This window comes from Antechinus flavipes, chromosome 2 (genome assembly GCF_016432865.1).
Source record: "Antechinus flavipes isolate AdamAnt ecotype Samford, QLD, Australia chromosome 2, AdamAnt_v2, whole genome shotgun sequence".
NCBI classification, from domain to species: domain Eukaryota; kingdom Metazoa; phylum Chordata; class Mammalia; order Dasyuromorphia; family Dasyuridae; genus Antechinus; species Antechinus flavipes.
Genome location: NC_067399.1, coordinates 401,958,859 through 401,979,814, shown reverse-complemented (window position 1 = coordinate 401,979,814; position 20,956 = coordinate 401,958,859). Strand labels below are relative to the sequence as shown.

Genomic DNA, 20,956 nt, shown 5'->3' with positions numbered 1-20,956 from the left:
GTTTTTTACTAAATATTACCTTCTTTGATCCTCACAACAATCCTGTGAGATAGGTACTATTATTTCCCCTGTTTTACAGTTAAGGAAACTAGTACAAAGATTAAGTGACTTACTGAATCACACAGCAATAGTAGTAATAATAATAATAATAGCTAACATTTATATAGCAGTTACTATGTGCCAGGCACTGTACTTTACAAATATCATCTCATTTGAAACTCACAACAATCCTAGGAATTAGGTGCTATTATTATCCCATACAGATGGGAAAACTGAGGCAGACAGAGATTAAGTAACTTCCCCACAGTAAGTGGCTGGATTTGAACTCAGATCTAACTCTTGATCTAGCATTTGGTCCTGTGCAACATCAGCTGCCTCAGGACTTCAGAATATCAAACCTAGAATGTCAAAACCGAAAGGGTCTTCTGACATCATCTTCATTTCAGAAATGAGGAACATGAAGTAAACGGTTTGGCTGAAGTCCACAATGATTTGGTAGAGGCTGGATTTGAACTCGGCTCTCCTGAGAGTCCTCTGCTTTATCCTATCACCATTATACATCTATACAAAAGCTGTAAATTAAAAAAATAAAAAATAAAAAACATACAAACAACCCAAAGCATGCAAATATAAGTCTGATTGCAGCCCATTTAAGGGCACGTTGAAATTCTTTAAAAGACCTGGAACTTGTTCCCAAGAGATCACTCATTCGTTTGTCAAACTCTCTGCTCATGTACCTGCTTCTCTACCTTGGCCCCTTCCTTTCCCTTCCCTTCCCCCGCATGCCCCGGAAAACCTAAGTATTAATTGAAGAGTGAATTTGCTGCTGCCTTCCAGAATCTCTGCTGATGAGCTGTCAAAAGCAAAGGCACCGGGGACTAAATGCAACTGCCAGAAAGAAATGACATGAGGCTGTCAGAGCCCCAAGCTGTGGGGCTGGTGACTGTGTGGTCAGGGAAACCCGCTCTGGGGAGCTGACTCCACATTTAAAAGGGAGTCTGATTACTTGCAGAAAAGCAGTCCTCTGGCAGGTAGGATTAGGAAACACTAAAAAGGAAGGCAGATTCAGACCTGAGCCTGCCAGCCTCAGTTGGACGGGGTGATCAATGCTCTCCTGACAAGCACTTTTTTTTTTTTTTTTTTGCTAGGTATGCAATTCTTTTTCCCTTGGTCATTTTGAGTCCTTGGCCAGAGAAGGAGGCTTACTGATTTCAGAGGAAACTCTCACTTCCCAGCATTCTCTTCCTCCTAGTTAGAAAAAAGAAACCCTCAGAGTCCCACTTTCATTTAGGCATCCAACTAAAAAATCCTCAGCAGTAGCTTTCACCCCCAGAAACCTAATCAGCTTCGATCTGCCCAGATTCTCCTGCCTCTCAGAGGCAGAGACCAGTAGGATCGGGACAGGCGCTTGCTCCCCTGGTTCCTGCCCACTCCTGAGAAGGCATAAAAGTTGAATATTCTCTCCTAGACCAGTGCCTAAAGCACTGCCTCAGAGAAAAATACACATGCTCACATAAGAAAAGATCAGGAACTTCAGGGGTAAGAGATTCTAGGGGTTTCCTCTCCAGGAGATATGTCTAACTCTCCTCAACTTTCCCCACAATGCCCCAGAAACCTCTTCAGCTTGGAAGCTCTTTCCACCTCTGGACTTCACATATTCATGCCTCCCGTGTTTTTATCATTCTTTAGGCTTCAATTCTGACTCCCCGAACTCCTCTCATCTCCCATTTAATTTTTGACTTCTCACATCAGGATTGAGGGTAGGGACTGTCTTTCAGCTTTAATTTACATTTCCAGCCTTAGTACAATTCTTGGCACATAGTAAGCCCATAATAAATGCTTGTAAACCTAATGTAACTACTAAGTCCTTCCTTGCTATGTTCTAAGATTCCTTTATGAAATCATTTCCCTGTGATTCTGAAAAAGAATCCGTCATCATCATCAGAACCTGGGAATTACCAGGGTTATAGCTGTATGGAAAGGATAGTGTATTGCAATGGAAAGAACATAGACACTAGAGGATTCAAATTCTGACTCTTGTATTACCTATGTAACCAAGTACTACATGTTCAACTCCATATTGTTCACCCAATTGAGTAAGTTACTTAACGTCCCTGGGTCTCAGTTTCTTCATCTGAAGAATGTTTGACTTAGATTACATGGTCTTTAAATTCTACCCAGATTTAAATCTGATACTAAGAATAAGAAACTGAAGACAGCCATCTTTGATTGTCTACCTTGATGCCTCTTTTCTGTGGTTCTATTTGCAGCCTTTATTTAATTTGCAAAGTGCTGAGACCATCTGGGTTACACATCCCAGGTAGAGGCACTTGATATCTACCCTATTCTATGCCAACCCAATTATACTTTGTCTCTAATCCTTCAGAAAATCCCTCCTCATACATCTAGGCCAGTTCTCAACAAAATTGTGAGACACACTTTCTATACCCCTCAGCTCCACCTGTCAGCTCCATCCTCTGGGCCCAGAGTGATCTTGCTCCCTGGGGTATCAGGTGGGAAAATCATTATAACAGTGGTAGGTAGAAAAGACTATTACAGGAGAAGCAAATAATCCTATAACTGTAAAAGAAATTCACAGCAAAATATATATAGGAAGTTCCAAAAGTCTTAAATCATCTTTAACATTTAACAGCACATGTGATCGCATGTGTGTGTACATATGTGTGCGTTTATGTTTAGCAAGGAAGGGAAATAGATATATACAAAATGTCCCAAAAGTCTTAGTTCAGTTTTAACAGTCAATAACATCTATGTAAATGTGTGTGTGTGTGTGTGTGTGTGTGTATGTGTTCTTAACAAAGAGTGGAAGTAAATATATACAAAACATCTTAGTGCAGTTTTAACTTTTAATACCTTTGTGAGTGTATATATATATATGCACACACAGATAGAGATATGGATATATACATATATTATTTGCATATTTGTATATATAGATATAAGTATATATATATATAAGCATGTGTATATGTTTGTATATATGTATGATATAAATATGTACATATAGATATAAGTATGTATATATGTATGATATAAATATGCATGTATAGATATAAGTATGTTATATATGTGTGTGTGTATAGATATAAGTATGTATATATATATATGTGTGTGTGTGTGTGTGTATGTGTATTAAATATGGGTATCTATGAAATAGAGTTATTGTAAAGAAAGTACAAGCCATAAAGCTTTATGAAAATGTGAACTCCTTTCAATGTCTGTCTGCTGATCCATGCAGTGAAAAGAGAAATTGCATTAACATGAGACAGATGACTAGGTAATAGATTGAAAATTGTACTCATCCTTCAATGCATAGATTCATGAAAAGCCTTATCTAGGAAACCTGTTCAAAAATTCTTTTGATGGTATTCATTCATTAATATTTAAAGAGTTTTTAAAATTATACTGATGTTAGCTCATATTTAACAATCATGATAAAAAGATATAATTAATAATTTGATTTTGTAAATGAGATAGCTGAGCTTCAGATAAAAGTGATTTTGTTCAAAGGCTACTAAGTGACTTATACAAGATTAGCACTTAAAAGTTTGTTGGTTAGATTTGACTTCTGACTCCAAGGGTTAGGAGCATTCCCTTATACCATGCTGGAGTTATTGCCCTCAAGGAGAATATAGTCAAGTTTGTAAAGCAAGGTAAATCTTCATGAGCCCACATTTATAACAATAAGAGAAAGTCTATTTATTAAGAAATGTTGAGATGGGTGGTACAGATGTAAGTATCACAGATATGCTGAGGAGGCTGAATTAGGTAGAAACATACAGTCTGAGCCACTGAGATTAACTATCAGTTGACTTAGTGTCTTGTTCTCCCTGAGGGACTATGTCTTCTTGCCTTTTATTTATTGAGTACAAGGCTAAGCACATAGCAGCTATATAACAAAGACTGATTTTCTTAGAATCAATGGATTAGAGAATATTAAAGCTAGAAGAAATAAGTTGAAGGATATGGACTTTCAAAGCTGATGGAAATTTTTTTTTCATCAAAACCCATGATTTCCTTGATGTAAAGAACTCATGGGTAGAGCTTTTACTCTATCAATGCTTATGTAACTTTTACTTATAGAGAGTTTCCTGGGGGGAAATTAAGAGGTTGGCTTGCCCAAAGTCAGACAACCACTATGTGACAGGGAAAAGAATCTGATCCCAGGTGTGATCCTAGGACTCTGAGGCCAGCTCTCTTATCATAATGTCAGAATTCAGAATTGAACATTAGAATATAAAAAGTTAGAGTTATAAAGGAGCTGAGAAAAGAATGGAAAATGTCAGAGAAGGAAGGGATCTTGAAGAAAGAACAATGGATATAGCAGCTTGAAAATAACTTCAATTTCAATAAACAAGCATTTATTAAGCACTTATGGTGTTCCACGAGCTCTGCCAGATGCTGGGGATTCAAAAAGAAAAATCAAACTGTCAGTGTACTCAAGAGATGCTTTTTTTCAGAGAACATGTGTTTAAATCTATCTACCCATCTATCTATTCATCTCTCTATCTCTATCTCATCTATCCTTGCAAAATAAATATGTAATGCGATAAAGTATAAATGCTGCTAAGTGGTGCAATGGATAGAATGCTGGATCTGGAGTCAGAAAAAAACTGAGTTTAACTCTCCCCTAAAATACTAGCTATGTGCCTCTGGGCAAGCTTCAATCAACCTCAGTTTTCTCAACTGTAAAATAGAGATAATAATAGCACCTGTTGTAGCAAGGACAAAAATTAAGTAATCTTTGCAAATACCTGAAAACCCTAAAGCACTATTTGAATGCTGTATTTTAGAAATCTAGACTTTAAAAAAATCCATTCACTTCTGATATTCTATACTGTTTTTTCTTATATCTCTAACATCTTAAAATTCTAAGTAAATGAAATGATTCCAAGTAAATCAATTCAGAGATCATCTAGCCTTCCCTCCATTCTCATTTTAGAAAGAAGGAGACTGAGGTTGGAGTGCTAAATAACTTATCCAACATTATCCAAGGCTCTTCTAGTGGTATATGTTACAGAAGCATCATTACTACTGAAAGACAAAGAAAGCCATAATTCTGAGTGTATATGTGCAAAAGGTAAACACAGAAAGCACAAGCATGCATTTGTATGTTTGTGGCATATTTGTGTGTTTATTAGTATGTATGAATGTGCATCTACACATTTCTCTTTATATGTGTTTATGAAGAATCTATATACAGTACTTGTCAACCAATTTACCATTAGTATTTCCCAGAGTCTGGTAGAATCCTGGACCCCAACTCCAAATTCAGTAGTCCTTTCTCTACACCACATAGTGCTCAGTGAGAATAGGCTTGCTGGCCAACAAGGAAAAAAACCACAGACTTTCTTTTCTCCTAACATTGGAGCAAAAAACAGTTGTTGACTTACTCCAAGGTCACATAGAAAGTTTAAAGAGTGGAGGGAGAGAAGAAGTAGAGGGAGGTAGGCTTTGATGACTGGAGAAAGCTTTTTAAAAATTAACACCAAGAGATAGCCCCTGAGGCACCGAGCGGGACTGGTATAGAAAGCCATTCGGGTGTTCTGCTATGGAAATGTGGTCTCAAAGCATGCTTGTCCCTTCGCTGCACTCACCCTCTGCTTTTCTCTTTGCTTCCCCAAAGATTTCTTTGTAGTTCATCGAATCCCTCCTTTAAGCATTTAAAGAACTTGAAAGATAATGTAATTCTAAAGGTCAACCAACATAGCCAAGCTATGCCCTCAGAAAGCAGTTTCATAAAATCTAAAGCACATGGGGGAGGGGATCAAATGGGAAAGGTAAAGGGGGAGGGGGAATGTATTTCCTTTGTCCCCTGGTGTTCAGTTGCACTGAAGAAGGGTTGCTGCGGTGGAGTAATCGGCTTTCTGGTTACCATGGTAATCTCACCCTCTGTGCTGCAGTTAGCAGGTCTCCCAGCTCTGTCACTGCCTCTGCAGACAGGAGCCGCCCACCTGTGCTCTCTCTTCCACCTGGTGATTGGCCATTTGCTGAGCTCACAGCAGGGGTGGATGACTCTGTCCCTGCCTGGGGTAGGTGAACAGGAATGACATAAGTGTAAGACATAGGTCATGAGATTTATTTAGATAAAGACAGACAGACACAGACAGATAGATAGATAGATAGATAGATAGATAGATAGATAGATAATGGATAGATGATAGATAGATAGATAGATAGATAGATAGATAGATAGATAGATAGATAGATAGATAGATAGATGATAGATAGATAGATAGCACAGGAAAGGGAAGTAAGCAAAGTAATTTACCATAGAGAAGAGAGTAAATATAGAAAGACAACATGGCATGGAGGCAATTATAGGAAAATGGCACCTAAGGGAGGAAATGTGGAAGTTCATCACAGAGAGAAAAGCAAATAAGGAATGACATGATAAGAAAGTAATTGCAGGAGGATAAAATATGGAAGATAAATATGAAAGAACATAGAGAAGAGTAAATAGAAAAATATGAGGAAGGGGCAAATACATAGGAGTGGTGCAAGAAAGAGATGAACAAAAATTGAAGTTTGTTGCCAGGAGGTGGTAAATAGAGAAGGATATATAGTACAAGTGGTAAATAAAAAACATTGAGTACAAAGGCCCAGAGCTAGAGCAATCCTGTTAAATGAGGAATGGTGGCTCAATCCCTTTGTAGAAATGAGGGCTGTATCCTGTGGATTCATGGTGATCATTTTAAGTTCCAAACAATAATTTAGTACATTCTGCTACATGTTGGATAGCTTTATCATTGCACTTCCCCACTGCCATCATCCCAAACAGCGCGCGCACACACACACACACACACACACACATACACACACACATTCTTTGCACAAAACTGAGTAGATGGATGATCAATAAAATCTTACTGAATAAAATAGAATAGAAATGAATTGCTGAAATGAACTCAAAGTTCATGCAATGGAAAAAGCACTATGGTTTTTAGGGTCCTCATCTATAAAATGAAGAAATAGGACTGTGTGGCTCTGAAGTTCCTTCCATTTCTAAATCTATGAGCGTATGTTCTTGGTCTACGAACTGACTAATTTGAATCTATCCTCAGTAATCCACCACATGTTTGGTTGTGTGCAAAATGCAATTGTGTTGAGAGAAAAAATGGCATCCTTTGCAGTTTGCAGAAATTCTATCTCCAAAACCTTCTTCCTACCAGCCTACATATTTTGGACTAAAGTACCATCTCCAGATGTACTGATCACACCATGGAGAGAGAGTGTGTGCCCTCTGAACACAGCAATATTTCTTGGAACATTAGCTTCCATAGTTATCATCATGTGAGTTAGGAGGCCAGTTTTTTATCCACTTTCTCAGTATTTGAATTACTAGATCTCTAGGGGAAAAGAAATCATGCATGTGTTTTACCCAAAGTGATGAAATACATATCCAAATTTCCAAAGAGAAGAGTTGAACAGAGCTTTTCAGATTCCAAGTCCAGCAAACTTTTCATCAAATCATATTCCCTCTGTTCCTACATAATTTCCTGACCCTTGCCCACTGGAAAGTATACGCCATCACTGAGGCTAAATGGAAACTATTCTGACAATATGGCTTAAGAACTGCCCACAGATGCAATCTCTCTATACTTAGCATCTCATCATGGCTTCTAAATGTGATCAGGAAAGCCTAGGACCAATTTGCCACAAGTATGATTGGGAAGAGTTGTTTAGGGACTCTCAGCATATTATATTCGTCAGACCTCATTCAAGTTCAACTGCAATTCTGTTTGATGAGTGCTGTTCCAAAGGCCCGTAAAATATGATCCCCTAGAATTTAGATAATGACCTTTATCTAGTGCCTGCTTTTGCCACTAATGGATATAACTGAGCCCACCAGCCATTAAGGTTGAGATAAAACCATAGTTCAACTAGGTTCCTTATTAACTGAGAAATCACTGCATACTGGGTTCATAAATAGTTATTAGCCAGTTAACAGGAATTACAATCAAATTGTTACATTTACATCTGATGAATAGCAATGAGACTCATTCAATTCATATTCAATTCAACAAAAATTTATTAATCAAATAAAGAGAACAAGCTTTAACTTTTTTTCTATACCCAACCACCTACCTGTATTTTCACATTTTATTATTGTTATCATTATTATCATGGATTATAATAAAAACAGCTCATATTTCAAAAGTGATTTATACTTTACAAAGCACTTTCCTTACAACCATCTTGTGAAGTTGTTTAGTCACTATTATTCCTAATCTATTTTATAAGGGAGGAAACTGATGTTCAGAGAGGACTAATTACTTGCCTCAAATCACCCAGCTATGAAGTTTGCAGGGCAGGTAACATAATTACTTCCTTTCATATCTTTTGTTCAATTCTTTCAGTTATATCTCTTCATGATCCCATTTAGAAATTTCTTGTCAAAGCTACTGAAATGGTTTTCTTTTTTTAGCTCATTTTACAGATAAGGAAACTGAGGCAAATGGGATTAAGTTACTTGTCCAGGGTTACACACTAGTAAGTCTCTGAGGTCACTCACTCCTGACTCCAGAGTAGATACTTTATCCATTGCACATCAACCTGCCCCATCTCCATTTTATAGATGATGAAACATAGGCTTAGGGAGGGTTATTTCATTGATAGAGAGCTAGATGTTACCAGTTGCAGGATTTTGGACTCCAAGATCAGTGTTCTTTTCCATTATTACACTTTTTAGTCAGGCTCTAACAGAATGGATTTCAGTCCCACATCTGCTATTTATTAGCATATGTACCCATTTACAGGCAAAAACAATTATAAATAACAATGGTGATTTGTATTTAAATAATGCTCTGTGGCAACAAATTCCACATCTTATGGATAGCTGGATAGTAGTAATATTCCCCTAATGCTCCACCCCTTCCCACCTCCTACTCCACCCTCAAATGTCCTTCCCCCATTTATGGAAGAGAAAACTAAAACTCAGAAAGAAATGAATAATAGCCTGAAGGTTACATGATTTGAAGGTATTAAGAATGGAGTTTTAATGCAGCCAAGATTAGAAGGGAACCACAAAACTGGGGGGAGTAGGGGGATTTACATCCAGGGATTCTGATAAAGGCCTCATTTCTAAAATACATAGAAAATTGACTCAAATTTATAAGAATATAAGCCATTCTCCAATTGATAAATAGTCAAAGAATATGGACAGATAATTCTCAGATAAAGAAATTAAAGCCATCTCTAATAATATGAAAAGATGTTCTAAATCACTATTGATTAGAGAAATTAAAATTAAGACAACTCTAAAATACCACTACATACCTCTCAGATTGTCTAGGATGACAGGAAAAGATCATGATAAATATTAGAGGAGATGTGGGAAAACTGTGACACTAATATATTGTTGGTGGAACTGTGAGCTGATCTAACCATTCTGAAGAATAATTTGGAACTATTCCAAAGGACTATCAAACCGTGCATACCCTTTGATCCAGCAGTGTCTCTACTGGACCTGTATCCCAAAGAGATAAAAAGGGAAAAGCACCCACATGTGCAAAAATGTTTGTAACAGCCTTTTTTGTAGGGGCAAGGAACTGGAAATTGAATGGATGCCCATCAGTTGGAGAATGGTTGAAAGTTATGATATATGAATGTTATGGAATATTATTGTTCTATAAGAAATGATCAGCATGATGATTTAAGAAAAATCACTGGAGAGACTTACATGAACTGATGCTAAGTGAAGTGAGCAGAATGAAGAGAACATTATATACAGCAACAAGATTATGTGACTATCAATTATGATGAACTTGCTCTTTTCAACAATGAGGTGATTCAGGTCAGTTCCAATAGATTTGTGATGGAGAGGGCCATCTGCATCCAGAAAGAGGACAGTGAGGACTGAATTTGAATCCCATCATTTTTGTTTGATGTTTGTTGTTTGCTTGCTTTTTTTCTTTTCTTTTTTCTCTTTTTGATCTGATTTTTCTTGTGCAGCATGATAAATGTGGAAATATGTATGGAAGAATTATACATGTTTAACATATATGGGATAACTTGCTATCTAGGGGAGGGAGTGGGAGGAAGAGAGGGAGAAAAATTTGGAACACCAGGTATTGCAAGGATGAATGTTGACAACTGCATATATTTTGAAATTTTTTAAAAAAGCATTATTAAAAAAGGAATGGAGTTTTGATTGTAGGACTTCTGAATCTTTGGGGGATTTTTCTTTATATTATGCTCTAAATATCTGGCAAAATCAAAGTATCTCCATTTAACTAACTGTGTTACTTACTGTGTAACCATAGTTGTTTAGTCATTTTCAATTATGCCCAACTCTTCATGACCCCATTTGAGGTTTTCTTAGCAAAGATGTTGTTCTCTATCCATTCCATCATCTAGCTGCCCTGTAAGTAAAAAAAAAAAAAAAAAAAAAAAAAAAAAAAATCATTTACCTCTTAAAAGCCCAGCTTTCTTATCTGTAAATTTAATGTCTTCCCTGACTACCATTAGGTGGATAAAATCCTTGTCTGATATTATGAACATGTCATCTAGCTTCAGTTTGCCTCGGTTTCCTCAAATATAAAATAGCACCCTATGTCTCAGAATTGTAGTGATGATCTAGTAAGATAATATTTGTAAAGCACCTAGTATTGTGCCTAGGTGCTCAATGAAAGCTTCCTCTTTTCCTTCCTTCCTTCCTTCCTTCTTCTTTCCTTCTTTCCTTCCTTCCTTCCTTCCTTCCTTCCCGCCTTCCCGCCTTCCCTCCTTTCCTCCTTCCCTCCTTCCCTCCTTCCTTCCTTCCTTCTTTCCTTCCTTCCTTCCTTTTTTCACTCCAGTGTTCTTGTGGGGATCAAAGGCTATGAAAGGGCTATATAAATATGATCAAAAGGTATGCAAGCTAAAAGTCCCAGAGAAGGGAAATTATTAACATAGGAATCTCTACCTTCACTGAGATTGCTGCCACACTTCACACTTCAGGCAAATGAGCTATTTAGGGTCATGGTAACTGTACCTAAAGAAACAAAGGCCATTCCACACTTTGTCTAGCACGGTACCTGAAGACTGAATTTGATTTAATGAAGAGATACTTAGAGATCAAAGAATAGGGAAACAATATAAGATGCTCTGTGACATGATGCACTAAAAATGCTATGTGATTTTAGGGATGATATGATTCAATACATGGAATTGAGAAGCTCCAAATGTGGTTTTCTTTTTCCAAATCTCTCATTATAATCACAAATGAAGGCTTCTATAAAGTGTATCAGTTCATGCTTGAGCAATCTGTAATAAGCTAGGAGGTGAAGTGGTGGCAGGGCAAGAGTAGCAGTAGTTATGAGACTATTGAGGACTTTGGAACCATTGAGCTGGAAGGGAAAACAGATGCAGGCTTGATCATCTAGTCTAACCATTTTATTCTCAAAAAGAAGAGAAGTGACATTTTCAAGAAAGAAATTAGTAATCTGGAATTCAAATCCAAGTCTTCTGACACTAATGGGTAAGTTTTATCCCAACCCTTAGACTACATGTATAGTTTCAGAGAACACAAGATATATTATTGGTAGTACAACTAATTTATTGAACCAATATTTTCATCAATATAGGGAGATCCTGGTGAGGAAATCTCTCTGTTGAGTCAGAGGAAGACTTTTTCTGAACGTCTCTGAAGTTCAGTGTCACACAGGCAGTATGTAACAGAGTTGGGACTTGAACTTAGGTCTTCTTCACTCTAAGACAAGCTTAATAACAACTATACCATGCTACCTCATTGTTGTTGTTAATTGTGTCAGACTCTTTGTGACCCCCACATTTGAGATTTTCTTGGCAGAGATACTGAAGTAATTTGACATTCCCTTCTCCACCTCATTTTATAGATGAGGAAACTGAGGCAAACACAGTTAAGTGACTTGTCCAACATCACACAGTTAGTAAGTGTTTGAGGCCAGATTTGAACTGAAAAGATGATTCCTCCTGACTTCAGGCCAAGAGCTTTATCCACTGTGCCATCTAGCTCCCTTTGCTTCTCATTAGAAATAATGATTAATAATACTATTAAACCATGTTTATTAATTAATAATACTGGCATCAATAATCAGTTACTAATTAATGGTTAGTTCATTAATATGCATAATAATAACATGAAGTGATTCTTGATAATTCATTTAACTTCTCTCCTTTTATTTCCTCATCTTTAAAATGGGGGAAAATAACACAACTGAGGTAAGGTGTGTGAATGTGTAAAATTTTGCAAACTTTAAATCAATATATAAATGCTATGTACTACCTAACACTAAAAATTCCTATCAAATTAAGGCAGAGCAAAATAAGCAAAATCAAGAGAATAGTGACACATCACTACTGCCATATAAATGAACAGAAAAGAAAACAAAATCATATAATGGTTGGGTAGGGAGAAGGAGGTAGGATGGAATAAAGTTTCTGGAGAAGATTAATGAAAGATATCTCTTTTCTAATTGCAGAGCAGTGAAGTACTACTGGGACATAATATGATATGCATTGTCAGCAAGTCAACTAACATTTATTAATACTAGAGGGACAATTTTTCCCTTCAAATTTTATTTTATTATTGTTTTTGTTTTTTATTTTTAAAATATATGCAGTTTTCACACATTCACCTTTGCAAAACATTATATTCCAATTTTTTCTCCCTCCCTTCACCACCCCCTTCCTTAGATAGCAAGTAATCCAGTATATGTTAAACATGTGCAATTCTTTTAGATATATTTCCACAATTGTTATGCTGCACAAGAAAAATCAAATCAAAAAGGAAAATAAAATGAGAAAGAAAACAAAAAGTAAGCGAACAACAACAAAAGGGGAAAATACTATGTTATGATCCACATTCAATCCCCATAGTCTTCTTTCTGGATGCAGAAGGTTCTCTCCATCAAAAGTCTATTGGAACTGGCCTGAATCATCTCATTGTTGAAAAGAGCCAAATCCATCACAGTTGATCATCACAAAATTTTGTTGTTGTGTACAATGTTCCCTTGTGAACATTTTTACTATACTTTTACAATAATTTGCTATATGCTTGCCTAGCCATGCAAATGTACTTTAAAATACAAGCAATTATAAAGTGGTACTATAATTTTTCTTTGAAATATTCTTTTTTCATCCTGCTATCTCTATTTTATCTGCTACAAGTTGTGTGTGTGTGTGTGTGTGTGTGTGTGTGTGTGTGTGTGTGTGTGTGTGTATACATTCTTCTATTACCACAGCTTAGTCCTTCAAAGTATTTTGAAATTCCAGTCCTTCTTCTTTAAAGACTGTGCTAAGGATCAAACAAGGACACAATGATAGAATAACAGGCCTGCAGTAAGGCTTATCTTCCTGTATTTAAATCTGGCCTCAGACACTTACTAGCTGGGAATGTCACTCAACCTTATTTACCTCAGTTTCCTCATCTGTAAAATGAATTAGAAAAAGAAATGGCAACCCATTCCAGTAATTTTATCAAGAAACCTCAAATGATGTCACAAAGAATCAGAAGCAATTGAAAATTACTTAACAACCAACACAAAGTTCCACACAAGTTTGCTATATTTGATGTATTTTTTATGACATTTTTAACAGGATGGAAGGAGGAATAACCTTGAAAAATGGAGCACAAAACAACTGAGATGTAAAGACAAAAAAACAGTAAAACTATTTTTCCCCAAGGGTAACCCTGGAAAGTAATACAAATATTATTATCCCTATTCTACAGATAAGGAAAATGAGAATTTAAGAGGAGATAAATAATTTGTAACTAAGATAATGATTTGTCCAAAATCATTTTGGGTATTAAATCCCAACCCAGATTTATATCCCTACTAATTGTGATCAATAGAATTATCCTGGAGCTACCATCAAAAACCTAATACATTGCAAGACAAAAAAGGAAATAAATTCAATGTCCCTTAATACAGAAAAAGTGAGCCTTGAAGAGTAATAGACATTAAGGCAGTTGATCGAATTCATTGCAAACTATTGCTCTCTCTGGCAAGTGGGGAGTTCATTACCTACACTAAAAGGAAAGAATGGCTGGGGGAAGGGGAATCATAGACAAATAGAAATTTTGTCAGCCTGATGTTTTGCTGCATCAGTTGCTCTAGCACCAGCTAGACTGTGCTACCTTCAATATGATTTTATGCATAGGAATACATTTCCAGAGCAGTTCATGAGGCTTCATGGTGTCTTTCAAGTTAGTAGTAATAGTGTATCTAATGAAGACTGCTGCAGCTTTGGGAATGGCCCCTGTGGTACTATCAGCCGCTGACAGGCTGGTGCCCCATGGAGAAAGGAGTGACCCTTTCGAATGCAGCCAGAAGAACTGGGATTTTCTCTCTCATCTCTGCACAAAGTACACTCTGAGACTCAGAGCAAGTCACTCCCCTTTTCTGAATTTCAGTTTCCTTATGCTTTATTCTATGGCAATAGGTGTTTATATAGGCAAAGGCTTCCTGAAAACTGCTCAGTTCAATCCCTAAAGATGGCTGCTTACTTCTCTTACTTGTAAAAGCTGGCTTCTTTGTCCATCAGAGTTTGAAGGCTCATGATTAGATTTTAATATAAAATATTAATATTAATACCCATGGGAAAAGTAATTCTCCTTCCAGTGTGACTTCAAAAGGTCTTGGAAAACAAGAGAATGTGATTATATTCGGAGAGAGCTACCTGTACAAATCCAAAGCCACATTCTTGGAGGAGAGTGACCTATTGATAAACTTACTGGCTCTGGAGTCAGAGGCCATGCTTTCCAACCCTAGCTCTGATACTTAGTAGTTAGGCAACCTTTCGCTGGACTCAATTTCCTTTTTTGGTTTGTGGGTATAGGTATAGAGGAGATAGATGATTAGATGTCCCCCCATTAATTGATTAAGCCCCAGAAAAGCTGAAGAAAATGAAGAAGGCAAAGAATAAGCAAGTAAACAAATAAATGAGGTCTTAAGCAAAGTGTAAGAAGAGTGATTATTGCTCTTATGTATTTGTTTCCACCTCTTCGTGATCCATGGACCATACTGTCTAGGGAGTCTCCTTGGTAAAGATACTGAAGTGGTTTGACATTTTCTTCTCCAGTGAATTAGGACAAACAGAATTAAGTGACTTGAACAGGGTTACACAGCTAATAAGTGCCTGAAGCTGTATTTGAGGTCAGGTCTTCCTAACTCCAGGCCCATCATGTTATCCAGAGTCATCTAGCTGTCACAAGGAGATTGGTTGTTTTTCATTAATTTTTTACAAACTATTAAAACAATCAAATTTGATGAAATTTGAACAGAGTATTTTTTAACCTTTTTTTTGCCCTAATTTCTTTTGGCAGTATGTCTGGTGAAGCTCTTCCAGAATACTATTCTTCAATGCATAAAATATATAGGATTACAAAGGAAAACATACTGAAATATAATTATCAATAAAAAGAAAGTTGTCAATAAAAAGTTAAGAGCACTTCTTAAAAAGTCACAGACCCATAAAAGTACCATCCACAGTCATTGGATGTCTAAAAGATGAACCATGTCAATTTAATGAAAGCTAACAGCATGATTGATTATATCAATAACAAAATCAACAGAAATCATACAATTATCTCAATAGATGCAGAAAATCATTGGACAAAATATAACATCTATTCCTAATGAAAACATTAGAGAGTATAGGGATAAATGTAGTTTTCCTTAAAATGATAAATAGCATCTATTTAAAATCATTAAAAAGCATTATATATAATAGGGAGAAGCTAAAAAACATTCCCAAAAAGGTCAAGGGTAAAACAAGGATACCAATTATCACCACTATTATCAATATTATACTAGATATGTTAGCTTTAGCAATGAGGACAAAAAGAAATTGAACAAATTAGAGTAGGCAACGAGAAAACAAAACTATTGTTCTTTGTATATGATATAATGATATATTTAGAGAATCCTAGAAAATCAACTAAAAATGACTGGAAACAATAGTGTAAGTAAAGTTCCAAGATATAAAACAAACCCACATAAATCGTCAACATTTCTATGTTACCCACAAAGTCTAACAGCAAGAGATAGAAAGAGAAACCCCATTTAAAATAGCTGTAGACAATATAAAATATTTGGGAGTCTCCTGCCAAGATAAAACCAGGAATTATATAAATACAATTACAAAATACTGCTTACTAAATAAAATTAGATCTAAACTACTGGAAAAATATCAATTGTTCATGAGGAACCTGAGCAAATGTAATAAAAATGGTAATTCTATATAAATTAATCTATTTGTTCATTGTCATATAGATTAAACTACCAAAAGTACTTTATAGAGCTAGGAAAATGATCTGCAAGAACAAAAGGTCAAGAATATCAAGGGATTTAATAAAAAAATGCAAAAGGTGGTGGCTTAGTCATTCCAGATCTAAAACCATATTATAAAATAATTTCTGAAAATATAGAGAGAACTGACTCAAATTTATAAAAAATGCAAGTCATTCCCTAATTGATAAATGTTCAAAGAATATGAATAGATAATTTTCAGATGATGAAATTAAAATCATTTCTAGTCATATGAACAAATACTTTAAATCATTATTGATTAGAAAAATGTGAATTAAGACAACTCTGAGGTACCACTTCATATCTCTCAGATTGGCTAAGATGACAGATAAGATGATAAATGTTGGAGGGGATTGGGAAAACTGGGACCACAAAGCATTGTAGGTAGACTTGTGAAATGATCCAACCATTCTAGAGAGCAATTTGGAACTGTGCCCAAAGGGCTATAAAACTATACATACCCTTTGATCCAGAAATGTCACTATTGAGTCTTATTCCAAAGAGATCATTAAAAAGGGAAAAGGACTCACATGTAAAAATGCTTGTAGTAGCTTTTTTTGTAGGAAGTAAGGAGCTGAAAATTGAATGGATGCCCCCTAGTTGGGAAATAGCTGAATAAGTTATGATATATGAAGGTGATGGAATATTATTGTTCTATAAGAAATGATGAGCAGGGTGATTTCAGAAAAGCCTGAAAAGACTTCACATGAACTGATGCTAAGTGAAATGAGCAGAACCAAGAAAACATTGTACACACTAACAACAAGATTATGTAATGATCAACTGTGATGGATTTGGCTCTTTTTTAAAAAATGAGATGATTCAAAGCAGTTCCAATAGACTTGTGATGAAAAGTGCCATCTACATCCAGAGAGACAACTATGAAGACTAAATGTGGACTAGGGTATAGTATTTTCATTTTTTGTGTTGTTTTCTTTCTTGTTTTTTTTTTTCTGATCTTATTTTTTTTGTTTAACACTTGCTTTTTCCAAAAAATATGGAAATATATTTAGAAGAATTGCACATGTTTCACCTATATTAGATTGTTTGCTGTTTTGAAGAGAGGAGAGGGGAAAAGAAGGAGGAAAATTTGGAATCCAAAGTTTTGAAAATGTCACTGTTGAAAATTATCTTTGCATATATTTGGAAAAATAAAATACCATTTAAGAAAAAGAAGCTAGGCTCTCTAGATAATATTCCCTTTCCTATATCAGTGTTTTTGCTAGGTTGTATCCAATGTTTGAAATGCATTCCCTTTTACTCTGTTTAGTGGAATTTCCAGCTCCTTTCAAAGCCCAAATCACATGCTACTTTATATGTTTATCTTGATTATCCCAGTTGCTAATACTGCCTTCCAAATTATTTTGTAGCTGTTCTGTATCACTTAAAACATCTTTGCTAGGAATAGTGTTTTCTCTCAATAAAGTGTAATTTCTTTGAAGGTAGGCACCATTTTTTTTTGTTAGTATGACTATTAGAGTTTTTCAATAAATTAATATCTATGATTCTGGTTGTCATTTTATTAATATTATATCATCATTAAGATTTGTGTTTTAAAAATAGAATTCTTGATTTAAGTTTTTAAATGAATTATTAATTTAACTTAAATGAAAATTGAAATTAGGGATAGTACTTCTTCCACCCTAGGAAAAGATTCCCACTTTGATATAGTTTAAAGTCAAGAAATAGACTAGAAAAATAACAAATGATCAAAAAAGAACTCGATCAATCAAAGTTATAGTAGTGACAGGGAAGAAAACATAAACTCAGAAAATAACAATATCAAAATTGTTACATCCAAAGCTTCAAAGAAAGTGATGAAATAGTTTCACCACCCCCCCCAAAAGAATTCCTAGAAGTTCTCAAAAAATTTTTAAAATAAGAGAGATAGAGGAAAATTGGGGGGAAATGTGAGTAATGCACTAATCATTTACTCAGTAAAAAGGAATAGACACTTCATATTAAACAGATATTTAATAAAATGGAGAGTTTTCAAACATTTCTAAGGAAAAGATCACTGTGAATGGAGAAGCTAACTTTCAAATACAATAGTTTAGAGAAGCATAAAAAGCTAAACAGGAAAGAGAAATCATAAGGGGCTTAATAAAGTTCAACTGTTTATGCTCTGACATGGGAAGATGACATTTGTAACTCCTAAGAACTTTATCATTACGTGGCACATATACATAGCTACAGGGCACAGGTGTGAGTTGTCTATGATCAGATAGTATCTAAAAGAATAAAATTAATAAATGAGAATGATAGATGCACTGAGAGAGCTAAAATATGATAATTATCTCACATTAAAAAGGCACCAAAGCAAACACCTTTACGAATTAGTAGGGTAATTGGAGGGAGAGGGAGAGAAACAGAGAGAGACAGAGAGAGAGAGAGAGAGAGAGAGAGAGAGAGAGAGAGAGAGAGAGAGAAGTGGTACAATAGCTGTACCACCTTAGTAAATAATCACATTTAAATATTATTTAAGGCCAGTAAACTAAAGGAATCTCACTTTGATTCTTTACTTTCAAACTACACCTCTGCTTGGCTCTCCTAGGATAAACTGATGAGTTTTTGTACATATAAATCATTTTCCTTTATTTGTTTTTTGTTTGTTTGTTTTTTAATCTCTTTGTGATACAGACCTAGTAGTAGTATTGCTTGATCAAAGGGTATTCATGGTTTTATAGCCTTTTGGATATAATTCCAAACTTCTCTACAAAATAGTTGAATCAGTATACAACTTCAGCAATTGTTTGTTTTTTTAATTTTCCCATGTCATCTTCAACATTGCTTCTTTCCTTTTCTGTCATATTAGTCAAAATGTCAGGTGTGAGGTAGTAGCTCAGAGTTGTTTTAATTTGCCTTTCTTTCATTAATAGTAATGTAGAGCATTTTTATGAGTACTAATAGCTTTGATTACTTTGAAAATTTCTTGTACTTTTGACCATTTAATAATTAAGAAATAGTTCTTATTTCTACAAATTTGATTCCATTTTCTATATGTTTGAAAAATGAAGTTTATCAGAGAAACACGTAATTTTTTTCACAGTAATTACCAACTATGTATTTCCCTCCATCCTATTTCCCCCCTTTTTTATTTTAATCTCTCTCCTTTCATTCTATCCATTCTCAAAGGTGTGTTTCTACCAGTTTTTACATCCCTCAAACAGCCCTCTCTTCTATTGGATTCTTCCCTTCTCTTATTTCCTTCCCTTTTTTTCTTCCATGTATGGTAAGATAGATTTCCACACCCAATTGAGTTTGCATAGTATTTCCTCTTTGAGTCAATTCCAATAAGAGTAAGGTTCATGTGATCCTCTTTCCACTTCCCCCATTTTTCTTTCTATCATAAATTCTTTCAGGCCTCTTTTATGTCAGATAACTTACCTCATTTTATTTCTCCCTTTCCACTTCTACCACTGCATTATTCTTTCTCATTCCTTAATTTTATTATTTTTTTTTAGATAATCATACCATCACATTCATCTTACAACTTTGCTTTCTGTCAATGCATACTCCTCTAACTGCCCCAATGATGAGAGAGTTTTTAGGAGATATAAATATTTCCCATATAGTAATATAAACAATTTGACCTTATCAAATATCTTATTATTTCTTTTTTCTGTTTACATTTTAGGCTTCTTTTAGCATCTTGTATTTGAAAGTGAAATTTTCTATTTAGTGCTGGTCTTTTTTTCAGGTATGCTTGAAACTCCTCTAAATCATGGAATATCCATTTTTCCTCCTGAAGAATTATATTCAGTTTTGCTGGATGAAAGATTCTTGGTGGTAATCCTCACTCTTTCTTTCTGGAATATCATAATACTAGCCCTCTGATACTTTAAAATAGAAACTGCTGAATCTTGTGTTATCCTGACTGTATCTTCATGATATTTAAATTTCCTCTTTCTGGCTGCTTGCCATATTTTCTTCTTAATCTGGGAGTTCTAGAATTTGTCTATAATATTCCTGTAAATTGTCATTCGGGAATCTCTTTTAGGAAGTATTTATTAGATTCTTTCTATTTCTAGTTTATCCTTTGGTTATAAAATATTGTGGCAGACTTCCTCTGTTATTTCTTGAAAAATAATGCCTAGACTCTTTTTTTTTTTTAATCACAAGTAGTCGAATTATCTTTCCTGGATCTATTTTCCAAGACAGTTGTTTTTCCAATGAAATATTTCGTATTTTTTCTATTTTTTCATTCTCTTGATTTTGTTTGATTGTTTCTTTATGTTTCAGAAAGTTATTAGTTTCCATTTGTCGAATTCTAACATTTAAGAAATTATTTTTCTCACTGAGCTTTTGTACCTCTTTTTCCATTTGGCTAATTTTGATGTTTAATCTTCAGTAATTTCCCCCCTAAGACTTTGTGTACAAAAGAGAGGATAGGGATAGAATGTTAGTTTGAAGAAACAGTAAAAGTCTTGTTGAAATCTTTTTTAACAGTACAAAGAAGACAAAATTCTGAAAACAGTCAAAAGATAGTCCAGCACTCATTTATATATAGAAGAAATCTTAGCTTGTCATCTGATCTGTGATATTCTAAATAGTGTTCCCTGCTTTCTGCTTTATTTTGAAATTTGGTGTGGAGAAAATGTATTATCTTTAGCCTCTATTACCAAATGCATGAGCAGCCTTGTAGTGCAGTTGACAAAATGCTG

At 35.1% G+C, this 20,956-nt stretch overlaps 1 long non-coding RNA gene across 2 annotated transcripts in view; it reads left to right on the top strand.

Annotated features, from left to right (window-relative positions):
* Positions 1–2,017: 2,017 nt before the first annotated feature.
* LOC127546645 (uncharacterized) overlaps positions 2,018–20,956 on the top strand; it is a 74,139-nt gene continuing 55,200 nt past the window's right edge. For both annotated transcript variants that reach the window (XR_007950038.1, XR_007950037.1), the window contains exon 1: positions 2,018–2,096. This is a non-coding gene — a long non-coding RNA (uncharacterized LOC127546645). The remainder of the gene's footprint in view (positions 2,097–20,956) is intronic.